The following is a 25,066-nucleotide window of genomic DNA, read 5'->3' as shown; positions in this document are numbered from 1 at the left end:
GTGATGTAACTTTTCCATAGAGCAGGGCTGGGAACATCAGGGAAACACAGTAAACTCACTTGCAGAACTCTGCTTCGTTGTGGCTGCAGGATTTAGCGTGGTTGCTCCGCCTTCACACAGATGGAGACTGTAGAAAGACTGTTTTGGACGGTCAGTGTAGAGCTCCAGTAAACACACTCACCGCACTCCCTGGTCTCACTGTTTTAATTTGTTGTGTCCATTTTTACTAAAGTTCCTATTTTCAGAACCTTGATTGACATTCTTTTATTTTGACACCACTGTACTATTGTTTGTGTTGCAACTTTTTCAGCTCACACCCCTCCTGAAGATAAAGCCTGTCCTCAGCCCACGTTAGCAAAAGAGGTGACAGTGATATACCTATAAGGCTCTGCCCGTTTCACCATCAGGATTTGGATCACTGCTGGTTTAGTAGCAATGTCGGGCCGAGTAGACAGTTTAGCCGGTACTCATGCAGAACAGGAGTAATTTGTTCACAGCTATGAAGAGCCATGGTACAGTCGGTATGATAAATGCAGCTTGTATGTTGTTAGGTACTGCCACATATTATGAAATAATGTTACGCCCTCTGCTCCCAGCCTTGCAAGTTATCAAGGTCCCCATTCCATTCTTGCCACCCCAATTGTCTGCGCTCTACTCCCCTCCCCTCGATTACTGTCTACTACTCCTCTACTAAAACATCAGTGGCGCTCTCCCCAACACACTTACACACCCCCTTCTCATCTCCGCCAATCTCTTTTTTATCCCCACTACCGTAGCAGGAACAGCACTCATCCTTTGGCCTGATGATACTTCCCGTGCTTCTTTCGATCCATTGTCACCCAAGATCAGTTAAGGGGCCGACACCCCTGCCTTGCACCTACTGCTCTCACATGTTCCACATCTTCCAGGTTCACTGCAATCTTCCTAACCTACAATAGGTTGCCTGCTGTTCTACTCTGTCACTACTTCTGATGGGGGAGAGAGCTTGGGGGGGTATAAGGGTAAATACATAACAGCTTTTGCCATAAACTCTGCTTAACACGTCATGTCTCACTTCTGAACTATTTAAGATTTCATGAGCACATGGTGCTCAGCTGCATCGTCATAAATTTGGATGCATGGACTCAGCAGCACCTTAAAACATTAACACCCAAATCCCATTTGAATTCCACAGTGAAACAGCACTCGCCCATGCTTCAAAACTCTTCACCACTCCCACCAGTGTCTCGGATTTCTGATGCCTTCTGCACTGTTGCCAACTTCTTCCTTTTTGACTGTTGCACCACGGCTTGCAGGGCAGTGCCCAAGCTTGTATTGCTACCTACTTATTGAAATGCCAGTTTTTCTCCTCCTTGCATGCCACAACATCCTCTTGACCCCCCTCTATCAGATGAGTTCCTCAAGTGTCTGTTCTTTGACCTCTACAAGTTACTCTTTAGATTCAGCTCCTAAGCAAGAACATCTCCTGCTGTGGGTTCCCTTACCAGCTCTTATCCAAATAGGTTTCTCTTTCCCTCCTGTTAAGACGGATTTCTGAACTCTGTCCTGGTGGCGCAGAAGTTCAGAAGGCCAACCTAATTACTTGGAACGGGGTAACCTCTGGACGAGCCAGACCAATCAAGGTAGCGATCGCGGCGGTCAAGACTAGGTCTCAAGAGGGGTGAGGGTGACTGAAAGCCCGCAATGAGCACACAAAGCAAGAACACTTACAAACTACTCCAAACAGTTGTTATATTAAAAATATATACACATTATTCCAAGGCCTTTAAAACAATGACCGTAGCGAGAAAATCACAATATAACGATAGTAACCCAATACATACCATATCAACACAATATATATACAAATACGACAGTCTCAAGCGTTATATGCACGAAATGTGTAGTCCACCTAAAAGGGAAGGAAAACAGGCAGTGCGAAATAATGCTTAGACCCAGTTCGCCTTCAGAGGCACCTAACTAGATGGAAGTCCGAGCCCTGCGAAGAGTGGAGCCTTGTGCTCAAAAGTACCTGCACACGCTGGTGCCAACGGGCAAAAGGAGAAGCTCTTCGAGGGAAATCAGGCAGTTCAGTTTAGTGCACAAAAGAAGAAGAACAAGTTCCGCGACTCAAGCGCAGCCTCCACAGTGGGCAGAAGCAGAGCGCGAGTACGGAAAAGGGTGCTGTTTGATACAGCGGGGAAAAGCAATGGGCTCCTGCAGGAGGGCGACCAGATCCTAGCTATGCTACTCACCGGTCCCCGATGCAAGCAGACCCAGGCTTCTCCGTGTCAGTTTCAGCAGCTGGCAGGTTCAGAAGAGCAGGGAACGCCTCGTCGTCGTGTTGAGTAAAAAGACGTCCCAATCGAAGAAACCCACACAGTTTGTTACCACAGCAGGGCAACGGAGCGGCCGTGTGTATCTGAGCCAAATGTACACTACTCACTTCAGACCTGGGAACGCCAAGTGTACGAAGCGTGTGAGAGTGACAAGGACTCGAAATACTACACAACCTGGCGGCGGTTACAGAGCAAGACTCCCGTGTAAGCTGGTCAGTCAGCTGGATGGCCCAGAGACGCTTCCGAAGGCTTACTGGCAGGAGATGGTGAAGATGCCGAGAATAGCTGTCCCCGCTATTCCAAGGGTCGAAGTACCAGTACAGGCCTTCTGGTTCGATCAAAGGTGAAAAGGGTTTCACAAGGCGACAGCAGTGCAGAGGAGAAGTCCTTCAGCGGGTCACCAGCGATTCCTCGGTCCAGCCTCTTGGTTGCAGGATACTTGGCTCCTGTATTCCTTCGTTCGTGAGAACTCAGGAGATCGACATGGTAGTGGTGTTTCCAGCCCCCTCTTATCCACGGTTCCCTTCACGCCAAAACGGAGGGGACCCAATGGGAGATCCGCTCATCAACACTCACACCATTCGTGGACCAATCACGGACCACGGTGGTCCCTGGCATTCACATCACCCTAGACTCTCTGGCACCCAGAATGTGTATTGGGACCAGACATCCCAGCCCACATCCTGGAGGCACACACAAGACATGTAGAAGCCCGCGAAAGCATCCGTGTTTCGCAGGAAAGTACATGCCCAAATAAGGAAGGCCCCGGGTCGGCTCGACCTGGGGAAGGTGAAGGGAGCAAGACGGTCAGTGGACAGGACAAAGGAGCCTCGTGGTCTGGCCATTTTGGGAGCCAGGCCACCATTTTGGGTTAAGCGCGAGAAACGCGCTTAGAACGCCAAAAGGAGCTCAAAACACAAGAAACGATCGCTGCCACCATTCCCGTCCCTGAATCTCTTGCACCGATCAGATACAATCCTAAACGAGTATCTAGGGCCTGTAGAAGGCTAGAGACCCAAGATAGCTGTAACTTATCTTACAGTGCCCTCTTGTGTCATGTTGCACGAAAGCCGCAACATGATAAAAGAAACTACGTGAAACAGCGTTCCCCGGTACTGACTGTCTTAAGGGCATGTCAGTTTCCCCGTAAGAAAGGAGCGAAAGCCCAGAGGAGTGCGGCAGAAGGCTGCACTTCTCTGGCAAAGTCAAGAACAAGGTGAAAAACAACAGCAAAAAGTTTAGGGGTTGCCACATGGAAGGAAAATTACCTACAATTACGAAATCTTTCCTAACACCTCCTTTACCCAAAGCGTTCTTCCCAAAGCACCAATTACCCGTCTAAAATTCACCACTGCCCAACCATTTACCACCCGATACACAATTTCTCCAAAACTCAGGTCATCACCACCAGTGCCTTTCCTCAAATTCTCGTCTCTTTCCCTCCACCATGACAGGCTCACATTCCCCATGACTGGGAACCCAGAGTGATCTTTCTGACTCCAGGAAAACAGGTGGATTCTGGCTTGGCAAAATGTTTTTATGCCCTGAATGAGGTAGGAGGTTGAAACATTTTTAGGTATGAGTTCTGTCAGCAGGTGGAGCACCTTCATGAGAAGCACTGGGACAAGGAAGTGCTATTTCATTTTATTTATTGTTTGCTTGTTAGGCGCTTATACAGCAAATTAAGAGGGTAATGCATAGAATTTCGCACAAAAGTGGCACACGCGGCTGGCGCGCAGTGTTCGCTAGCGAATGTCTGCGCCAGCCGCGTGCGCTAAAATCGATTTCAGCGCAAAGCGTATTCATGGAATTCAGCCTCCAAAACCAGCCATGGCGCAGAGACCCTGCAGCAGCGCCAGTTACGCCCCCAAGAACGCCCTCGCACAAGGAAAAGCCATCAAAATCCACAAAACATCGCAAAGGGCTGCGCTAACCCTGGAACAGTTTACAGGGCTGCCAAACAGCAAACGGCAAGCGGGGAACGTGTATTACTGGGGTACGCGTGAAGTTTTACAAGCGATTGAGCGGGGTAAGTGTATTTCAGGGGTGCGTGGGAAATTCTACACGCGATTGAGCGGGGTACGTGCATTTCAGGGGTGCGCGGGAACTTTTACACGCGATTGGCCTGGGTACGTGTATTTCAGAGGTGTGTGGGAAGTTCTACACGCGATTGAGCGGGATACGTGTATTTCAGGGGTGCGCGGGAATTTCTAAACGCGATTGAGCGGGGTACGTGTATTTCAGGGGTTCGCGGGAAGTTTTACACGCGATTGGTCTGGGTACGTGTATTTCAGGGGTGCGCGGGAAGTTCTACACGCGATTGAGCGGGGTACGTGTATTTCAGGGGTTCGCGGGAAGTTTTACAAGCGATTGGCCTGGGTACGTGTATTACAGGGGTGCCAGGGAGTCCTACACGTGAATTGGCAGTGTGGGTCCTCCCAGGTGTTCCCTCTACACCCTCCACGGCCCCTGCAGGTATCCCACACCACAGGGGACTACCCTGCACCCCTGGTCATGTCCCGCAGGCAGCCCATCCACCATGGGCATGCCCCCCAGCCAAGCCACATGTCAGCTTGCACTACTGATCACCAACGCATGACCCACTGCACCCCTACCCCCCAGCAGTGCAGGGACTCCTGCCAGCAGGCCCCCACTCATGTCCCCCTGCATCCCCACCCCCCAGCAGTGCAGGGCACCTGCCAGCAGGCCCCCAATCATGTCCCCCAGCCCACAGCAGTCAGGGGCACCTGCCAGCAGGCCCCCACTCATGTCCCCCTGCACCCCCACCCCCCAGCAGTGCAGGGCACCTGCCAGCAGGCCCCCAATCATGTTCCCCACCCCCCAGCAGTCAGGGGCACCTGGCAGCAGGCCCCCACTCATGTCCCCCACCCCCCAGCAGTCAGGGGCACCTGCCAGCAGGACCCCACTCATGTCCCCCAGCACCCCCACCCCCCAGCAGTCAGGGGCACCTGCCAGCAGGACCCCACTTATGTCCCCCTGCACCCCCACCCCCCAGCAGTGCAGGGCACCTGCCAGCAGGCCCCCACTCATGTCCCCCAGCACCCCAACCCCGCAGCAGTCAGGGGCACCTGCCGGCAGGCCCCCACTCATGTCCCCCTGCACCCCCAGCAGTGCAGGGCACCTGCCAGCAGGCTCCCACTCATGTCCCCCTGCACCCCCACCACCCCACAGTGCAGGGCACCTGCCAGCAGGCCCCCACTCATGTCCCCCACCCCCAGCAGTCAGGGGCACCTGCCAGCAGGACCCCACTCATGTCCCCCAGCACCCCCACCCCCCAGCAGTGCAGGGCACCTGCCAGCAGGCCCCCAATCATGTCCCCCACCCCTCAGCAGTCAGGGGCACCTGCCAGCAGGCCCCCACTCATGTCCCCCAGCACCCCCACCCCCCAGCAGTCAGGGGTACCTACCAACAGGCCCCCACTCATGTTACCCTGCACCCCCACCCCCCAGCAGTGCAGGGCACCTGCCAGCGGGCCCCCAATCATGTCCCCCACCCCCCAGCAGTCAGGGGCACCTGCCAGCAGGCCCCCACTCATGTCCCCCAGCAGTCAGGGGCACCTGCCAGCAGGCCTCCACTCATGTCCCCCTGCACCCTCACCCCCCAGCAGTGCAGGGCACCTGCCAGCAGTCCCCCACTCATGTCCCCCTGCACCCCCACCCCCCAGCAGTGCAGGGCACCTGCCAGCAGGCCCCCACTCATGTCCCCCAGCACCCCCACCCCCAGCAGTCAGGGGCACCTGCCAGCAGGACCCCACTCATGTCCCCCTGCACCACCACCCCCCAGCAGTGCAGGGCACCTGCCAGCAGGCCCCCACTCATGTCCCCCACCCCCCAGCAGTCAGGGGCACCTGCCAGCAGGACCCCACTCATGTCCCCTAGCACCCCCACCCCACAGCAGTCAGAGGCACCTGCCAGCAGGCCCCCACTCATGTCCCCCTGCACCCCCACCACCCAGCAGTGCAGGGCACCTGCCAGCAGGCCCCCACTCATGTCCCCCTGCACCCCTACCCCCCAGCAGTCAGGGGCACCTGCCAGCAGGCCCCCACTCATGTCCCCCTGCACCCCCACCCCCCAGCAGTGCAGGGCACCTGCCAGCAGGCCCCCACTCATGTCCCCCTGCACCCCCACCCCCCAGCAGTCAGGGGCACCTGCCAGCAGGCCCCCACTCATGTCCCCCTGCACCCCCACCCCCCAGCAGTGCAGGGCACCTGCCAGCAGGCCCCCACTCATGTCCCCTGCACCCCCACCCCCCAGCGGTGCAGGGCACCTGCCAGCAGGCCCCCACTCATGTCCCCCTGCACCCCCACCCCCCAGCAGTCAGGGGCACCTGCCAGCAGGCCCCCACTCATGTCCCCCTGCACCCCCACCCCCCAGCAGTGCAGGGCAACTGCCAGCAGGCCCCCACTCATGTCCCCCTGCACCCCCACCCCCCAGCAGTGCAGGGCACCTGCCAGCAGGCCCCCAATCATGTCCACCACCCCCCAGCAGTCCGGGGCACCTGCCAGCAGGACCCCACTCATGTCCCCCAGAAGTGCAGGGCACCTGCCAGCAGGCCCCCAATCATGTCCCCACCCCCCAGCAGTCAGGGGCACCTGCCAGCAGGCCCCCACTCATGTCCCCCAGCACCCCCACCCCCCAGCTGTCAGGAGCACCTGCCAGCAGGCCCCCACTCATGTCCCCCACCCCCCAGCAGTCAGGGGCACCTGCCAGCAGGCCCCCACCCATGTCCCCCAGCACCCCCACGCCCCAGCAGTCAGGGGCACCTGCCAGCAGGCCCCCACTCATGTCCCCCTGTACCCCCACGCCCCAGCAGTGCAGGGCACCTGCCAGCAGGCCCCCACTCATGTCCCCCTGCACCCCCACCCCCCAGCAGTGCAGGGCACCTGCCAGCAGGCCCCCACTCATGTCCCCCAGCACCCCCAGCAGTCAGGGGCACCTGCCAGCAGGCCCCCACCCATGTCCCCCAGCACCCCCACCCCCCAGCAGTCAGGGGCAACTGCCAGCAGGCCCCCACTCATGTCCCCCTGTACCCCCACCCCCCAGCAGTGCAGAGCACCTGCCAGCAGGCCCCCACTCATGTCCCCCTGCACCCCCACCCCCCAGCAGTGCAGGGCACCTGCCAGCAGGCCCCCACTCATGTCCCCCAGCACCCCCAGCAGTCAGGGGCACCTGCCAGCAGGCCCCCACTCATGTCCCCCAGCACCCCTACCCCCCAGCAGTCAGGGCCACCTGCCAGCAGGCCCCCACTCATGTCCCCCAGCACCCCCACCCCCCAGCAGTGCAGGGCACCTGCCAGCAGGCCCCCAATCATGTTCCCCACCCTCCAGCAGTCAGGGGCACCTGCCAGCAGGCCCCCACTCATGTCCCCCACCCCCCAGCAGTCAGGGGCACCTGCCAGCAGGACCCCACTCATGTCCCCCAGCGCCCCCACCCCCCAGCAGTGCAGGGCACCTGCCAGCAGGCCCCCACTCATGTCCCCCAGCACCCCCAGCAGTCAGGGGCACCTGCCAGCAGGCCCCCACTCATGTCCCCCAGCACCCCTACCCCCCAGCAGTCAGGGCCACCTGCCAGCAGGTCCCCACTCATGTCTCCCTGCACCCCCACCCCCCAGCAGTGCAGGGCACCTGCCAGCAGGCCCCCAATCATGTTCCCCACCCCCCAGCAGTCAGGGGCACCTGCCAGCAGGCCCCCACTCATGTCCCCCACCCCCCAGCAGTCAGGGGCACCTGCCAGCAGGACCCCACTCATGTCCCCCAGCACCCCCACCCCCCAGCAGTCAGGGGCACCTGCCAGCAGGACCCCACTTATGTCCCCCTGCACCCCCACCCCCCTGTACCCCCACGCCCCAGCAGTACAGGGCACCTGCCAGAAGGCCCCCACTCATGTCCCCCTGCACCCCCACCAGTCAGGGGCACCTACCAGCAGGCCCCCACTCATGTCCCCCACCCCCCAGCAATCAGGGGCACCTGCCAGCAGGCCCCCACTCATGTCCCCCAGCACCCCTACCCCCCAGCAGTCAGGGCCACCTGCCAGCAGGTCCCCACTCATGTCCCCCTGCACCCCCACCCCCCAGCAGTGCAGGGCACCTGCCAGCAGGCCCCCACTCATGTACCCCAGCACCCCCACCCCCCAGCAGTCAGGGGCACCTGCCAGCAGGCCCCCACTCATGTACCCCACCCCCCAGCAGTGCAGGGCACCTGCCAGCAGGCCCCCACTCATGTCCCCCTGCACCCCCACCCCCCAGCAGTCAGGGGTACCTGCCAGCAGGCCCCCACTCATGTCCCCCAGCACCCCCACCCCCCAGCAGTGCAGGGCACCTGCCAGCAGGCCCCCACTCATGTCCCCCTGCACCCCCCACCCCCCAGCAGTGCAGGGCACCTGCCAGCAGGCCCCCCACTCATATAGCCCAGCACCCCCACCCCCCAGCAGTGCAGGGCACCTGCCAGCAGGCCCCCACTCATGTCCCCCTGCACCCCCACCCCCCAGCAGTGCAGGGCACCTGCCAGAAGGCCCCCACGCCCCAGCAGTCAGGGGCACCTGCCAGCAGGCCCCACTCATGTCCCCCACCCCCCAGCAGTCAGGGGCACCTGCCAGCAGGCCCCCATTCATGTCCCCCAGCACCCCCACCCCCCAGCAGTCAGGGGCACCTGCCAGCAGGCCCCCACTCATGTCCCCCACCCCCCAGCAGTCAGGGGCACCTGCCAGCAGGCCCCCACTCATGTCCCCCAGCACCCCCACCCCCCAGCAGTCTGGGGCACCTGCCAGCAGGCCCGCACTCATGTCCCCCACCCCCCAGCAGTCAGGGGCACCTGCCAGCAGGCCCCCACTCATGTCCCCCTGTACCCCCACGCCCCAGCAGTGCAGGGCACCTGCCAGCAGGCCCCCACTCATGTCCCCCTGCACCCCCACCCCCCAGCAGTGCAGGGCCCCTGCCAGCAGGCCCCCACTCATGTCCCCCAGCACCCCCAGCAGTCAGGGGCACCTGCCAGCAGGCCCCCACCCATGTCCCCCAGCACCCCCACCCCCCAGCAGTCAGGGGCACCTGCCAGCAGGCCCCCACTCATGTCCCCCTGTACCCCCACCCCCCAGCAGTGCAGAGCACCTGCCAGCAGGCCCCCACTCATGTCCCCCTGCACCCCCACCCCCCAGCAGTGCAGGGCACCTGCCAGAAGGCCCCCACTCATGTCCCCCAGCACCCCCAGCAGTCAGGGGCACCTGCCAGCAGGCCCCCACTCATGTCCCCCAGCACCCCTACCCCCCAGCAGTCAGGGCCACCTGCCAGCAGGTCCCCACTCATGTCTCCCTGCACCCCCACGCCCCAGCAGTACAGGGCACCTGCCAGAAGGCCCCCACTCATGTCCCCCTGCACCCCCACCAGTCAGGGGCACCTACCAGCAGGCCCCCACTCATGTCCCCCACCCCCCAGCAATCAGGGGCACCTGCCAGCAGGCCCCCACTCATGTCCCCCAGCACCCCTACCCCCCAGCAGTCAGGGCCACCTGCCAGCAGGTCCCCACTCATGTCCCCCTGCACCCCCACCCCCCAGCAGTGCAGGGCACCTGCCAGCAGGCCCCCACTCATGTACCCCAGCACCCCCACCCCCCAGCAGTCAGGGGCACCTGCCAGCAGGCCCCCACTCATGTACCCCACCCCCCAGCAGTCAGGGGCACCTGCCAGCAGGCCCCCACTCATGTCCCCCTGCACCCCCACCCCCCAGCAGTGCAGGGCACCTGCCAGCAGGCCCCCACTCATGTCCCCCTGCACCCCCACCCCCCAGCAGTCAGGGGTACCTGCCAGCAGGCCCCCACTCATGTCCCCCAGCACCCCCACCCCCCAGCAGTGCAGGGCACCTGCCAGCAGGCCCCCACTCATGTCCCCCTGCACCCCCCACCCCCCAGCAGTGCAGGGCACCTGCCAGCAGGCCCCCCACTCATATAGCCCAGCACCCCCACCCCCCAGCAGTGCAGGGCACCTGCCAGCAGGCCCCCACTCATGTCCCCCTGCACCCCCACCCCCCAGCAGTGCAGGGCACCTGCCAGAAGGCCCCCACGCCCCAGCAGTCAGGGGCACCTGCCAGCAGGCCCCACACATGTCCCCCACCCCCCAGCAGTCAGGGGCACCTGCCAGCAGGCCCCCATTCATGTCCCCCAGCACCCCCACCCCCCAGCAGTCAGGGGCACCTGCCAGCAGGCCCCCACTCATGTCCCCCACCCCCCAGCAGTCAGGGGCACCTGCCAGCAGGCCCCCACTCATGTCCCCCAGCACCCCCACCCCCCAGCAGTCTGGGGCACCTGCCAGCAGGCCCCCACTCATGTCCCCCACCCCCCAGCAGTCAGGGGCACCTGCCAGCAGGCCCCCACTCATGTCCCCCTGCATGGGGAGGGTGGATGGGGTGGCTGCGTGTATCGTGGGGGTTCGTGGGAAGTTTCACACGCGATTGGGCCTGTGTGAGCGGGGTACGTGTATTACTGGGGTTCGCGGGAAGTTTCACACACGATTGGCCTGGGTACGTGTATTTCAGGGGTGCACGGGACGTTTTACACGCGATTGAGCGGGGTACGTGTATTTCAGGGGTTCACGTGAAGTTTCACACGCAATTGGCCTGGGCACGTGTATTTCAGGGGTGCGCGGGAAGTCTTACACGCTCGCCTACAACACGTATTCATGGAATCGAACGGGGCTAAGGCATGCGCCAGAAAAGAAGGGCCAATCCGGAAACACGTCCGCCAGCAGGATGCAGGCGTACATCGACCCGCGCAGCATAAAAGTGCACGCAAACAACAAACAAGCTCAGACGCCAGGATGAATATACCGTTCCTAGCAGCAGTTGCCGTGGGATACCGCAGGAGGAGGAGGAGGATAGTCAGGGCCAGAATTTTTACGCCCAGAACCAGCCTTTTTGGGATGCCTGATGACCAGGTGTATGGGAGGTACAGGTTTCCACCTCACATAATACTGGACCTGGTGAGTGAGTGGGAGGATGACCTCACATCACCCACCCTGTGCTCCCAAGCACTCACCCCCCTGAAGAAGGTCCTCAATGTACTGCACTTCTTGGCCACTGTATCATTTCAGCGGACAAGTGCCATAGTGGGGGGGGTGTCACAGGCCACGCAGTCACGCTGCCTACACCAGGTGTTGGCCATCATCACTGCACGCCCATCAGTCCGCAGGCACATATACCTGCCCAGAACACCTGTAGAAAGGCAGGCTGCCGCCCAGGATTTCTACGGGGTGGCACAATTCCCCAAAGTGCTAGGTGCCATTGACTGCACCCATGTGGCTCTACGTCCCCCCAGGGCATCTGAGCACATCTATAGAAACCGCAAGCACTGGCATTCCATCAACGTCCAGGTAGTATGTGATGCCAAGGGAATCATCACCTCAGTATATGCCAACTATCCAGGGTCCACCCACGACAGCTTCATTTACAGAATGTCAACCCTAAACCGGGACCTAGAAGCTGGCTGGCATTGGCGATACATGGCTGCTTGGTGAGTATAAATGCCACTGCACATGCATGCATGTCAGATACTGAGTAATGTCACAACCCCACTAATGATACTCATCACCACCTCCACAGGGGACAGTGCCTACCCTCTGAGCACCCACATGATGACGCCAATTCGGAACCCTACCACGCCTCCCCAGGTAAGATACAACACAGCCCACATTGCAACCCGGGCATAGTGGAGCACACATTCGGAGTGCTCAAGTCACGCTTTCGCTCCCTTGACCGTTCTGGCGGGCAGCTGTTATACGCTCCCCCAGTAGTGTGCAGGATCATAGTGGCAGCATGTGTCCTGCACAACGTTGCAACACACCGGGGCCTGCCCGTGGACATGGTGATGCCCCCAAATCCCCAACCACAGGCACGCCCGCTGCGCATGAGAGGCGAAAGGGCACGGGGGGGAGGCAGCCCGTACGCAGCTGGTGGCTAATTACTTCACCTAAATTCACACCCCTGTGGAGTGCACACAGCCCTGGCACATACCATCTGACAATCAATGATGACTCAATCTGACAATGAAGATGACTCAAGGGACAGTCAACTGTCACAACCATACCAGCCTGAGATTGTTCACCTGGAAGTGTTACATCGTGTGCATCCCTACCTACTGTCGGGGGTAAATTCTCCCGGGGTCGGCTGGGCCGTCCGCGGACCTCCGGGCAAGGAGGCCCCAACTCCTCCCGTGTATCCCAAAAATGAGTATGAGGCACACGCAAGAAGCAAGGTGATTGTGCTGTTTATTAAACAAACGGCAGGGATGGGTCAAGGATCGTACGCTAATGTTAATGGCGTCAGTGATAAGAGCCCCATGTTCTGATTGGTCCACTCGCGAGCCCCCCAGTCTGGGACCATCGCTGTTCCCGGCTCACGGTGCACCAGTCATTTGCAACAATGTATAACTATGGGTATATGCAGACAATGCGATGATTTGTTCATATGTTGGAGGGCAGACTACTCCCACCGCCGCAGATGTCCATTGAGTCGCTTAATTGTTGCTGCCTGTGTCTCAAAACGTGGGATCCAGGCGCCTCCCTCCTCCTGGGCCTGGCACCCTGTCAGGTTCGGCTTGGTCACGTGAGGAGAGACCGTGGTTTGAGGCAGAATTCTGCACATTTAATATTGCATTTTCCACTGTGTGCCTGGCTTAGTTTGCAGGTGTGACCTTGGCTTCGGCTTGTGGCATGGGAGTTTGCAACATTGTGCCCTTGACTGTCTGCTCTCGCCGGGCTCATTCTGCAGGGTCAGCAATTGTACTCTTGCTCGTTCAATGTTCATGGAGGCTCTTGCCTGCGGCCTACTTGGGCCTGGTGCATAGGTGGGGATGTTTGATGCACGGCACTTTAGGTTATGGTATCATATTGCTTTATCCCCAGTATCATGTCTTCGTTATATTTCTCATTGCAATGCATGGGGTAGGAGAAGCGTCAGTGAGCATTTTAGATGAGTTCGTTGAGCGTCTTGCGTTTCTGCATTTTTGAAAAACCTATGTGAAAAATAATAAAGATGCGCATCAGTGGGTGTTTCCGTCACCTACGTCATAGCACTGGATATGTTCTTCGTGTGGATTGGTGTGGGAGTGTCCAGTGTGCATGTTTGCGCGGGTGTGCTGACCGTTGGCTAGGTCGTCATGGCATCTCTAACGATGTGTTCATTTACTGTTGAATGGTTCAGTCGAGTTCATCCATGCCGCAGGTGTCGGCATGGGCAGGGCAGGCTGGTGGGCAGGCTGGAGGGCACATCCATATGTTCCTGTACCAGGGTATTTGGTCGTCTGGTAGATGGGCAAACTCCTCTCGTGGCGGGTGTCTGGGCCACGATCCTCTAGGCCAGGGGTGTGAGGGGATTGGTGGGAGCCTTTTGTTCTATTCTCCCACTTCATTCCCCCCTCTGGTCGACTTGTCGACCACAAACATATCTTTTTCCTTATCTCCTCCTACTCTCCATATTTTAGTTACTCCTCCCAAAGGTCCATAGTGGTTGACATGGTCTTCAAATGACCAATACATATATATACACAGGTTTCTCCAGGTGTGCAGTATACCCATTTCCCTATGTAGCTCCTTGGGTTTCTTGGGTTTTCGAGCTTCACAGATGGTGGGTCCAGGTGGTTGGTGATGATCTGTTTGCGCAGTTTTTCTCTCTCTTTTATTATTGTGCCTGTGTGCTGGCCATCATCTGCCGGCATCAAGGGGTGCATACCAACCATTTCGATCATTTCGTCTGTGATGCGTGCCTTCCGGGCCCTCCAAAATCTTATTATGATCAGTGCAGCTCCAGCCAGTATTATGCATCCAACTATAATCTTCAGTCCGTCGGACAGCCAAGATGGCATCCATGACCATAACAGTGAAAACCAGCTGTCATCCTTCTTCACTCCTTTACTTTCTTCCATCATTTTGGAGTGCATCTGGGCCAGTTGTGATACTGCTTCTGTCAGTGTACCATTGTCAGCATCGTTAGCAGGAATGAATGTGCAGCATGATTTTCCTATCTTTGCGCAAACTCCTCCTTCCATTGCTGTAAGGAGATCCAATAAATATCTGTTCTGTAGTGCTACCATCCTCACTGCTCGCAGTTCCTCTTTTATTGCATTGAATCCATTTACTGTAGAATGAATGGTCATCATTAGCTCCCATCGAGTTATCTGGAGCCATTTTGCGTTTGCGTAAGCTTGTAGTCCCGGATGTATTATTGACGAGAAGAACATTGCTGCTCTGCTGAATAGTCTGTGTTCTGGTGGGATTGAAGTGAGTGCCGTTTCCGACCTTCCCCATAGGTAATTTCCTGTCAGAGGTTCTCCTTGTCTTTTCTTTCTATTCAGGACATTGTTGTTGTTGTCTTTGTTCTCTGGCCCCTTCTGAGGTTTTACAGATCTCTCCTTCCTCTTGTTTCCTTCATCCATTTTAGGGAAGTTCGCCATGTTCACATGTTTCTGGGGCACCACTAGGGATGGTACATTAATGTGTACCATTGTGCATATACCATTCCACAGAGGGGGCAGTGTGCGGTATGCCTTGTTTCCGCAGGCCCAGTAATGGTCCATTAATACTGCTGTTCCTGCTCCCCCCTCAGGTAACTCCGTCACGCTTGCACAGTTGGTGTTGTATCCCACGTCCACTTCTCCTCTATGTTGGTAGCATACCTTAGGTGCAGACAGCGGCAGTATGGTTATTGGGTCTTCATCCTTCTCCATCCATGTCAGCATGGGTACGTACTTGACCCAAATTGTCCAACATCTGATATTGTGTTCCTCAATAGTTGTAATATTTTCTCTTGTTACCATGTTGCTGCCAATCACTCCTGTGTCCCATTTGTTGTCCATGTACACCTTCCCTGTTATTGTTACCAGTGGTCTTTCCCAGCATCCTTGTTTACCAGGAACTTCAGTGGCGTACCAGTCACATTGTAGGTATTGTAGTGTTAGTTTCTTTGTTTCTCTCTTTTCAGGGCCACTTGTCATGTATCTGAATGCTTCAGCATGCAAACTGGTCTTGTGGTAGCTCAAATAAGTCTTGAGGAAGTTGTTTTCGTATGGATATGTGTCTCGCGTTTTCCACACCAATTTTACCACCGTCCCTTGAAATCTCCCTTTCGTTTGGAACAGTGCCAAGTATACTATACATCGTGCTGTTTTTTCATCTATTTCTGTGGCAACAAATGTTCGGGAAGCGCTCATGGCGTATGGGATCAATGAGCAGACGTAGCAGCTGTCTTCTGTTGTCTGCTTACCTATTTGGGTCATGTGTTGGTACCACATGTTGTTCGAGACGTGTGCTGAATCTGTTATGTAGTTATCAATACCTTTATTATCTGAGTATGTGCTGCGTTTAACTCTATTTCCCTTATGTGGAATCTTGCTAGTACCACCTGACGTAACACCTGTTGCAGCCGTGGGTGGGGGTATATTAGGTTTGGGTACAGCCAAAATATTGATAGCATAACTTTTCTGCCATACAGAGGCAGCAAAAACCCGGTGATCATCAAAATCCCTATCATCTTTATTACAGAGGCTAGTCTCACCGGCATTTTGCTCTTACCTTGCTGCAGTCCGGCAGCTTATTCTTGCGACGTTAAAGTTGCCCGCCTGAAAATTCTCAATATGCTTGTTATTAGTGTTAGTTGTTGTTTTCAAGCTCTCCCTATCAAGTAGTCGTTCAGTGCCCAGGCGAAGAGCTGTTCCCACGCCAATCTAAGTGATCTATCTCTTAGGGCAGGCAAGTGTTGGGGAAGATGGTGCATTGATTGTTCTATGGCCAAGATAAATGCTGTGTAGTAGACACGTACCCTACTTCTTTTCAGGTACTTTGGCCTTTTTATGTGATAGACAAATTGGTGTGATAGCTCTTCAGGGTAGTTATCGTCTGAGGGTAGCATCTACTCCTGGGCAATGAACTTTGTTAGTTATCTGTTTTCTTAGCAATACAATAATACACGGTACCTGCATGTGCGAGAAAGAAAAAAGAGAACATTCAAGTGTTTACATGTGTATATGTGCAAGACAATGTCCTTCAATTGGGTGGTTACTGTAGTGGGTAGGGGGTCGATGGGCAGAGGGTTTGGGGCTCAACTGGCGGAAGTCTCTTTACTCTTTGATCGTGTGACCATGGGGTGGGCGGTATGGGAATTACCAGTTTCTATTTCCGTAGTTGTCTCTGGGGAGTGGCAGGGTATGGAGACACTTAGGTCGTCAGCTGTGGTATAAGTCTCTTCCTCCGTGGGTGATGCTGTTGCTGTTCTTCCAATGGCCCTGTTGGTGACGCTAGGGCGGGTCTGGAGTTTGCAGATCTTTACGTCGTGTAGGTGATTCCAAGCACGTTTGTCCTGCAACTTTACTGCTCTCGTAGATACCTCCTCTACCAGGTGGGGGCCAGTGAAGCATGGGCTGTTCCACTTCCTATTGAAATTGCGGAGTAGCACGTGGTCACCTTTAGCAATTTTGCACAGTTTTTCCTTTTCCAATTCTTTATCCGCGTCTTCACGCGCTCGAGCTGTTGAGACACAAACACTACACTAGTAATCAAAGAAGACACATATTGGTACATTTCATCACCAAGAACAGTTGCAGTGTTTTCATAGTCTGTGAATGCCCTTGATGTTGGCGTTAGAGGAAGGCGCATTTGTCGTCCGGTCACTACCTCATGAGGAGTGAGGTGGTGGTCGGAGCCTGGTCTATTCCTCTGCTCAAATAGAGCTAGTGGAAGGCAATACAACCAACTCTTCTTTGTTGTTTGCTGTAGCTTTGCAATTGCCTCCTTCAGTAGGCCATTCAGGCGTTCGCATATACCGTTGGCCTGTGGGTGATATGCACATGCAAATTTATGCTTGATGTTCAGTAAGGATGTGATGTGCTGGAAAATTTCATTAGCGAAATGCGGGCCATTATCCGACCGCAGTACCTCACACACTCCCCCACCTGGGGAAAACCTCCCTCACTAGAAATTTTGCTGCTCTAAATGCATCTGGATGTGAGCAGGGTCCTGCCTCAATCCACCTGGAGAATGGGCATACTACTACAATCATATACCTATTTCCTTGACATACGTTGATCATATCAACATAGTCAATATGGATGTGCAGGAAGGGTCCCTCTGGCCGGGGTATAGTACCTTTTATCACTTTCAGCTTGTGACCGGCCGTAAACTGTTGGCATGTGAGACAATTGCTGATAAAATTTGTCACATGGGAATTTAACTCGGGACAGAACCAATCTTCCCTAATTCGTGCTGCAATAACTTCCTTGCCTGTGTGGACTGGGTGGTGGAGTTGGCTCAGGGCGGTGTTCAATAGTGCCAATGGCATTACCATCTTTCCAGTGTTACCCTGGCGCCATAGTGCGTCAGTTGGTGACATTGTACATCCTCTTTTTACCCATATTTCTTTTTCTGCCATTGGTGCAGCCGCTTGTAACTCCATTATCTGTGTGGCTGGGAGATGGGTGTACGCTTCTCTTATCAACATCTCTTTAGCTATCCCCCTCCCTCTCCCTCTCCCTCTCCCTCTCTCTGACTCTGGGGGGTTCCATATCTCACCAAAATATGCAGCATACTTTGCATGTGCGTCTGCTGCTGCATTTCCTTTTGATATATGATCTTCTCCATTAGTGTGTGCAGTACATTTGACCAAAGCTAACTCTTGGGGGTAATTTATTACTTCAATTAATTCAGCTAATAAGAGAGCATGTTGCACTGGGGTGCCGTCAGCTCTCCTAAACCCTCTTCTCCTCCATTTGGACAATCCTGAGTGGACAGTAGACGTGACATATGCGCTGTCAGAATATATAGTCAATATATAGTCACTCTTTTGTCAAAGCTTTCCTTTAATGCCAAGATCAGTGCAACCAATTCTGCTGCTTGAGCAGAGTAATGTTGTGGTAATTGTACGCATTTCACCGCCACACACACCAGTTCCTCTGTCATTTTTACCACTGCTGCCCCAGTTCTCCTTATCCCATCACTTTGGTCTATTGTTGATGACCCATCAACGAACAAGAGCTCTCCTCCATCTAGTGCGTTCTCTTCAACTTTTCTAGTACATTTCGGTAGTCTGTGTACAATCATGTGCATAGTCTCCTTCCTCAATTACTTCCGCTATAAACCTTGCAGGATTAACTGTGCTGCATCTAACAATTGATAATTGTGCTCTAGATAAGATGATCTCATAACCTGACGCCCTCTGCGTGGTCAGTGTGGACTTAGGCTTGTTCAATATTGCAAATAGTGCATGTTCCACAAATAGTGTGGTTGGGCACCCCATTGTTATTGATGATGCTTTCTCTACCGCAAAGGCAGCTGCGGCGAGACCTTGTTCGTAAGGGAAGTGTCCTAACATCACAGGATCCAAGTGACCACTGTAAAATGCTACTGGTTTGTAACCCATGCTTGTTTTTTGAGCCAACACTGCTTTCATTACTGCTGAGTCGCAATGCGAAAATATAAAAGAATTGTCGTTCATAATCTGGGGTGGCCAGTACCGGAGCAGTTGATATTGTATCTTTCAGTTCATCAAAGGCCTCTTTCATCTCCATTGTCCACCCCAATTTTTTCTCCCCTTTGTTGGCTTCTTTTAATGCCTCAAGTAGGGGTCCTATGTATGAGCTGTAATCAAATACCCATGCTCTACAGTAGTTGCACAGTCCCAGGAACTGCTGCAGTTCCCTCACTGTTTGGGGCAGCGGCGTTTTTGATATGGCCTGTGCTCTTTGTGGTGCAATCTTTCTTCCGTATTGGGATATGAGCTGACCAATGTATAGTACCTGTTCCTGACAGTACTGTAACTTTTCTTTGTCTACCTTGTAACCCTTTTCAGCCAATATTGTCAGCATTTTCAATGAGTCCTCTCTGCATCTTTTTTCGCTTGTGCTGCAAATTATTATGTCATCAACATACTGCAACACTGTGCTTTCCACTTCAATGTTACCCAAGTCCATCTGTATTACTCTGTTGAAAATTGAGGGTGACTCGCAGTACCCTTGTGGCAACCTGGTGTGTTTCCATACGTGAAGCTTGTTAGATCTTGTGAGTCTGGATGCAGGGGTATTGAGAAAAAGGCATTTTTGAGGTCAATCACTGTAAATCGTGATGCTTCTGCCGGAATGCCACATGATATTGTGGCCGGGTTTGCTGCTATGGGGTATTCTGCTTCCACTATGTTGTTCAAGGGCCTGAGGTCCTGGATGAAACGCCAAGACCCTCCTTTGGCTTTGCGCACTCGGTATACAGCTGTGTTACATGGTGATTCTGATGGTACCAATATGCCATTATTTATAAGGGCCGTTATTGTTTCATATATGCCCTCATCTGCCTCTTTTGATAGTGGGTATTGCTTCACTCTAGGGAGTATTGCACCTTTTTTCAATTTTATTCTTACTCCCCCTATACTCTTTATACACCCCACGTCATAGGGACTAGTAGTCCATAATGATGTTGGTACTTTTGCCATATCCTCCTCAAAGAAGGGAACTGGGGTGGGTGTGGGTGCTTCAAGTGCCATTGCAATTTTCGGTGCCACTTGTTTGTATGTCACTCTTAGCCATATTTCTACACTCATCATAAATACCATTTCACCTTCTTCCTTTTCTTCTGAGAAGAGCTCCTCGTCTGACACCTGGGTGAGCCTGCATCCCTCTGCTAGGGCTATCACTGCCCTCCATGCTCTTCCTTCTCTGTCTTGGGCATGTACTGCGATATAATCAGCAGTTGCTATAATGCTCTCTATGCTCACTGAAATTACCTTTCCTTCTGGTTCATTGGCTGGTGTTTCTGGTCTAAACAAATAGGCTGTTGGCCTCCTCCAGATCTTTCCTTCTATTCCTGGCATCCATGCAAATGCCATGTCCGTTCCATACTGGAACAGTTCACCATCCACTGGCTCAGCCCTAATCACTATCTGTCCACAGTATGCTTGCATAATTTGTCGTGCAGTGAGCATGTTTATTCCTGGAGTGGAGCAAATTATACCGTCCTCCGTAAAGGAGATCGTCATATTCAACCTGCTCATTATGTCTCTCCCCAGTATGTTTACTGGTGAGGCCCTAGAATATAAAACCGGGACAGACATGTCATAATCCCCTATTGATAAGGAAATGTTATCAGTAAAGGGAACCAACCCCTTAGCCCCAGAGAATCCTTGGGTGTTCATGGCTTCACCTGATATCTTAAATTTACCTTCCCTTATGCAAGACCGGGTTGTCCCGGTGTCAACGAGGAATGACAATTTTTTGTCACCTATCGTTACCTCTACGCGTGGTTCCTCCGCACTATTAGGCGTTACCGACAGGATGGGACACACCAAGGCCGTCTGTGGGCTGTCCTATTGTGGGTATAATGATTGACCATTTCCTGTGTAAGGGTTGTGTCCCAGAACCGTCACCCTTCCCAGTTGTGTTTGCTGTAGTTGTGTATTTGTAGAGGTTATGTTATGGTCTTGAATTTGGGCAGGTTGCTGTACTGCTTGCACTTGGGGTTGTTGTGTTATCGCTACCTGTTGTTGTGGCAGTGAATATGTCTGTGGCTGTTGTTGTGTTACTAGTTGTTGCTGCCCATTTCCCGGCTGCAATGCCTGCTGTTGCTGGATGCCCTGCTGTTCCTGTGTAGGCCCTTGTTGTCCCTGTTCTCCCCATGATGGTGTGCCTGGTCTCATTCTACATGTGCGTGACATGTGCCCTAGTAACCCACAAATCCAACATACCGGTGGTTCCCTGTTCTGCCATGGAAAGCTCCCTGAATTGTCCTGGTATACTGGTTGCCCGGTGGGGTAGAAATTTCTCAATCCTCCCCCTTGCTGTTGTGTGTTATAGCCGTATCCCCTTCCCCTGTTGTAATTATAATATCCAGCTCCTGGCGTTGAGTATCCTGCTCCCATGTTAGTCGTGTACGGCTGGGGTGGTGGCAGCTGTTGTGCTACAATCTGTGATGATTGTATTTGCGAGGGGTCTTGTGCAGCCACTACTTGTGTGGGGTTTTGAGTCATTGTTGCAGGTGTAGTTATTATTGCACCTTCCATCGTGTATTTAGTAAGTTTTTTTCTGTACCAATTTAGCCTCTTCCGCTTTTCTATCCTCTTCCTTTTGTTTCATCTTTTCTTGCCATGTCCTACAATGATGTACTATGGTCAGTTGTATTTCTGGCCATGCTTTTGCTTCCATCCCCACCACCTTCTTCAGTTGTTTCTGAACTGCTTCTGGGAGCCCTTGTATTAGTATATGATAGAATATTGCTGGTGTTTTGTCCCATTGTTCTCTAGTTTCCATACGCCACTTCTCTTGAATTTCCTGGATATAATCAACAGGATCTTCATTCTCACGCATCTTGCGTGAGGTAATTGCTCCTATGTCTGATGTGTCTGGGTACTGTACCCTCAGCGCTTGCCATAATGCATGTCTGCAGTTTGCGAATGGTGCCCCATCGTGTGATGTGTTTGTTATTGTGACCCCGGGGAAGCCTGCTCTCTTCCAGATGTCATCTGCTGCATCCCCCAATATTGATATTAAAAGGCCCTTAACATCCCCTACTGCCAGTTTCTGTCCTGCGGTGTGTTTTTCCATTTCATATATCCATTTTCCCGCACCTCCACTTAATGATGGGAGCCTGCACTTTATATTTTCCTTGTCTGCATGCTTCCAAGGGACGTATTGTGGTCTAACCCCTCCCCTCTCCAGAAGTGGCATTACGTTGTGTCCTGTTTGACCCCCTGGGTTCCACAAAATCGAGTCTGTGCACCCCTCCTCTTCTTCCGTTTCTTCTACATTGTCAATTGGGTCCATATTTCCCCTGCTCGTAACTGTTTCTCCTCCATCTCTTCCCCTTCTTTTATCATTTCCTTTATTTAATGTAGGCGTGTGTATTCGTTCTCCCTGCCTGCGTCCAGGGAGGGCTCTAAGCCTGCCTGCATAGGGTGTCAGTTTGTGGGGGAAGGGTGCGAGTTTAGGTGGGCATGTTGTACGTAATGAGCGTGAGGTAGTGGAGCATGTTGGACGGGATGGTGTGGGTGTAGCTGCACGTGTCTGCCTTTCTGCCATTCCTTGCTCTTCCTCCTCACTTCCCTCCAGTTCTTCCTTTCTCCTGCAGATCCATGGTGATTCTCTATTTGTCCGGGTGATGTATAATTTATCTAAGCTTTCCCTTTCACTGTTTCTTCCTTCCTTCTCATTCCCTCTCCTTCCACACTGCAAAAGTCATCCAGGAATGGCAACCCCCAATCTGTCTTTCTCCCCCTAATCGTTACTGTTTTTAAGTCTATTAGATCCGTTCCTCCCCTTTCTTCTTTACCAATTGCTCCCCTTTGTGCTGATGTTGTTGCTACTTCTGTGTCTCTGTATACATACCTCCTTACTTCACTCTCCCCTCTCCTATCTTCTCTTTCCCCTTCATTTTTCTCTGCTATTTCTCTACTAATTTCCTCTTTTCTTTTTCAATTCCTCCATTACTTCACAACTCATCTTTTCCATTATCCTTTTCTTCTTTCTTCCTTCCCCATCTCGCTCTTTCCCGCTCTAATATACCCTCTATCAGCCTCCCTTCTTCGTATTTCCTTGTCGTTTCTGATAGTAATCTCCTCTTCCATATTTCCATTTCTTTTTCTTTCTCTTCTTCCTCTCTTTTCTTATCGCGCAGCGCTGCTCTGGATACCCTTTTGCTACTGCCTTCACCCTTTCAGCTTCTCTCTTTTGCTCCTCAGTTCGTTCCCTCATTTTTTCCAACTCATTCTTGCTTTCTTTCCTTTCCCGTGCTCTCTCTCTTTCCTCTCTCTCGAGCTGCTTGATCAGTGCATTCTGCTCATCCTTTAATTCTGCTAATCGTTCCTCCAAGATCTCTTCCTTTTGTCGTAACAGCTCTTTCCCCTTTCTTTTCCCCTCTTCCCCTTTCATTTCACTCTTCCTGGTATTATCCTCGTCCATTTTCCTTACTGCCTCCTTCTCTTCTCCTGTTAATGAACCTCGTCATTTTAATAGTACCTGCGCAGCTACCCACTCATCATGTCCTATTTCCGTGACCTGCTCTTCGCCAGTCCTCGCCTCCCCTGCGGGCATCTTCGTACGAGCTGATCCCGTCGTACTAGTCTGCTCCCCTCCCGTGTGGCCACCTGTAGCTGTATATGGTGGCGGGCTGTATGCCGGGTTCGAGTACCCCTCAGCCGCCCTTAATTGTACTATTTCTCGTAGTTCTGTTAAAGGATATAACCCCCCCTTCCTCCTTTTTCACTACCTTCGCTAGGGGGCATATCGTCGCTCTGTTCCTTTTTTATTACCTTTTCGTTTAGGTTGTTACTCTTTTCTCCTCCCTCTTGTCCGTTCCCCGTGTTCTGTGTGCCTTCACTCTCCTTTTCCCCAATCTCTCCTTCCTCAATCTTCTTCTCTTCCGTTGTTTCCCCCATAATGAACATCCCGTTTGGTCCTGGTCGGGACCCTTGGAACATCCTCCATAAGTTAAACACCTCCACGTGGTGTGTCAACTTCTTACCCTTGTACGTGTTATGCAGATGGGTTAACAGTGAATGTTGGGTATATGGATCGAAGCTGCCATTAGGCGGCCATGGTGTCGTCATTTTGTTGTCCGTCCCCCTGTGTCCATTCTATGCTATATTTGATCAGTTTCTCCCTGTGGGGTGACAGTGTTTTACATATGTGCTGTAGCGGGGTAGTGAGGGTGTTCCCCCACCCTCCCGATCCTGTCCCGTATGACATAGTATCACTTCACTTGTTATCCTACCCCTAGTTGGTAGCGGTTATCTTGCTAACAGTGTACACTATACAATCTTATATCTTTACCTGGCCCCGTAATTTTGGGGACTTGCGATTGTCCGCTATGGAAAAATAGTAAAATATAGCATTTGCATTTGTATATTCTTTTCTTTCTTCTCTTCCTTTACCGAACACCCTTACGGCCCCCTGCGGCCAAGGCGCACGTAGCCCCCTGCGGCTGCGTGCCCCGTGTGACGTCCTTATACAGCCGTCCCACTTTCTTTTACCCCTCCTCTTCTGTCTTCACTTGTCGTGGCCGGCGTTCTCCGTGCGCAGCCACGTCCCCCTTTTCACCTTGCCCCGATCTACTTGTTACCGTTTATCTCCGTCTCCACTCCCTTACCATTATTCTCTTCCCCACCACTCTCCGAAAGAAAAATGCCTTGTGTTCGAGATATCCTATGAAAGCCCTACTGGTGACATCACCGATCTCTTCCAAAACTACTGTTAAGTTCTTTACATGTTTTTAAAAGTCCAAAAATACACTTGCAATCTACTCCCGTTAACCCCACAGCTGTCCTCTTGTCATGCCTGGAACAAGGTAATCAACAATATAATCGGACTGCGCACACTGCGTCGCCTCGCGTGTGATACACCCCTCGACAGGAGGGCTTAACCAGCCAATTATCTTCCGTATTAGGCAACCAGCTAGCTACCGCCTACAGGGAAACGTCATCTATCTATCGAGTTTCCTGCTCGATCAATAGGGATCCTCATCTACTCATTGATAGATGATCACCAAATCGTAGGAAACCTGTACAAACGCACACCCTTACACGTGGTCGCGACCTAGGCCAATCAGTTTCTACGAGCGGCCGCACGTGATGTTGTCGTGCTCCGCTCCGCCCCCTCCTCTTCCGTAACGTAGTGGACTGCCCTCGCACTTGTCCAGCTACCATTCATTTCACTGTCAATACTAATTTATCAAGCCTTCGCCGCGCACCTGTGTAACACCTCCCTCCTCCCGTATTCTATTCCT

The sequence above is a fragment of the Ambystoma mexicanum genome, chromosome 5q, assembly GCF_040938575.1.
Source record: "Ambystoma mexicanum isolate Mex_15411 chromosome 5q, UKY_AmexF1_1, whole genome shotgun sequence".
NCBI lineage: Eukaryota > Metazoa > Chordata > Amphibia > Caudata > Ambystomatidae > Ambystoma > Ambystoma mexicanum.
The sequence above is the reverse complement of the archived record's forward strand: the minus strand, read 5'-3'. Positions refer to the sequence as shown.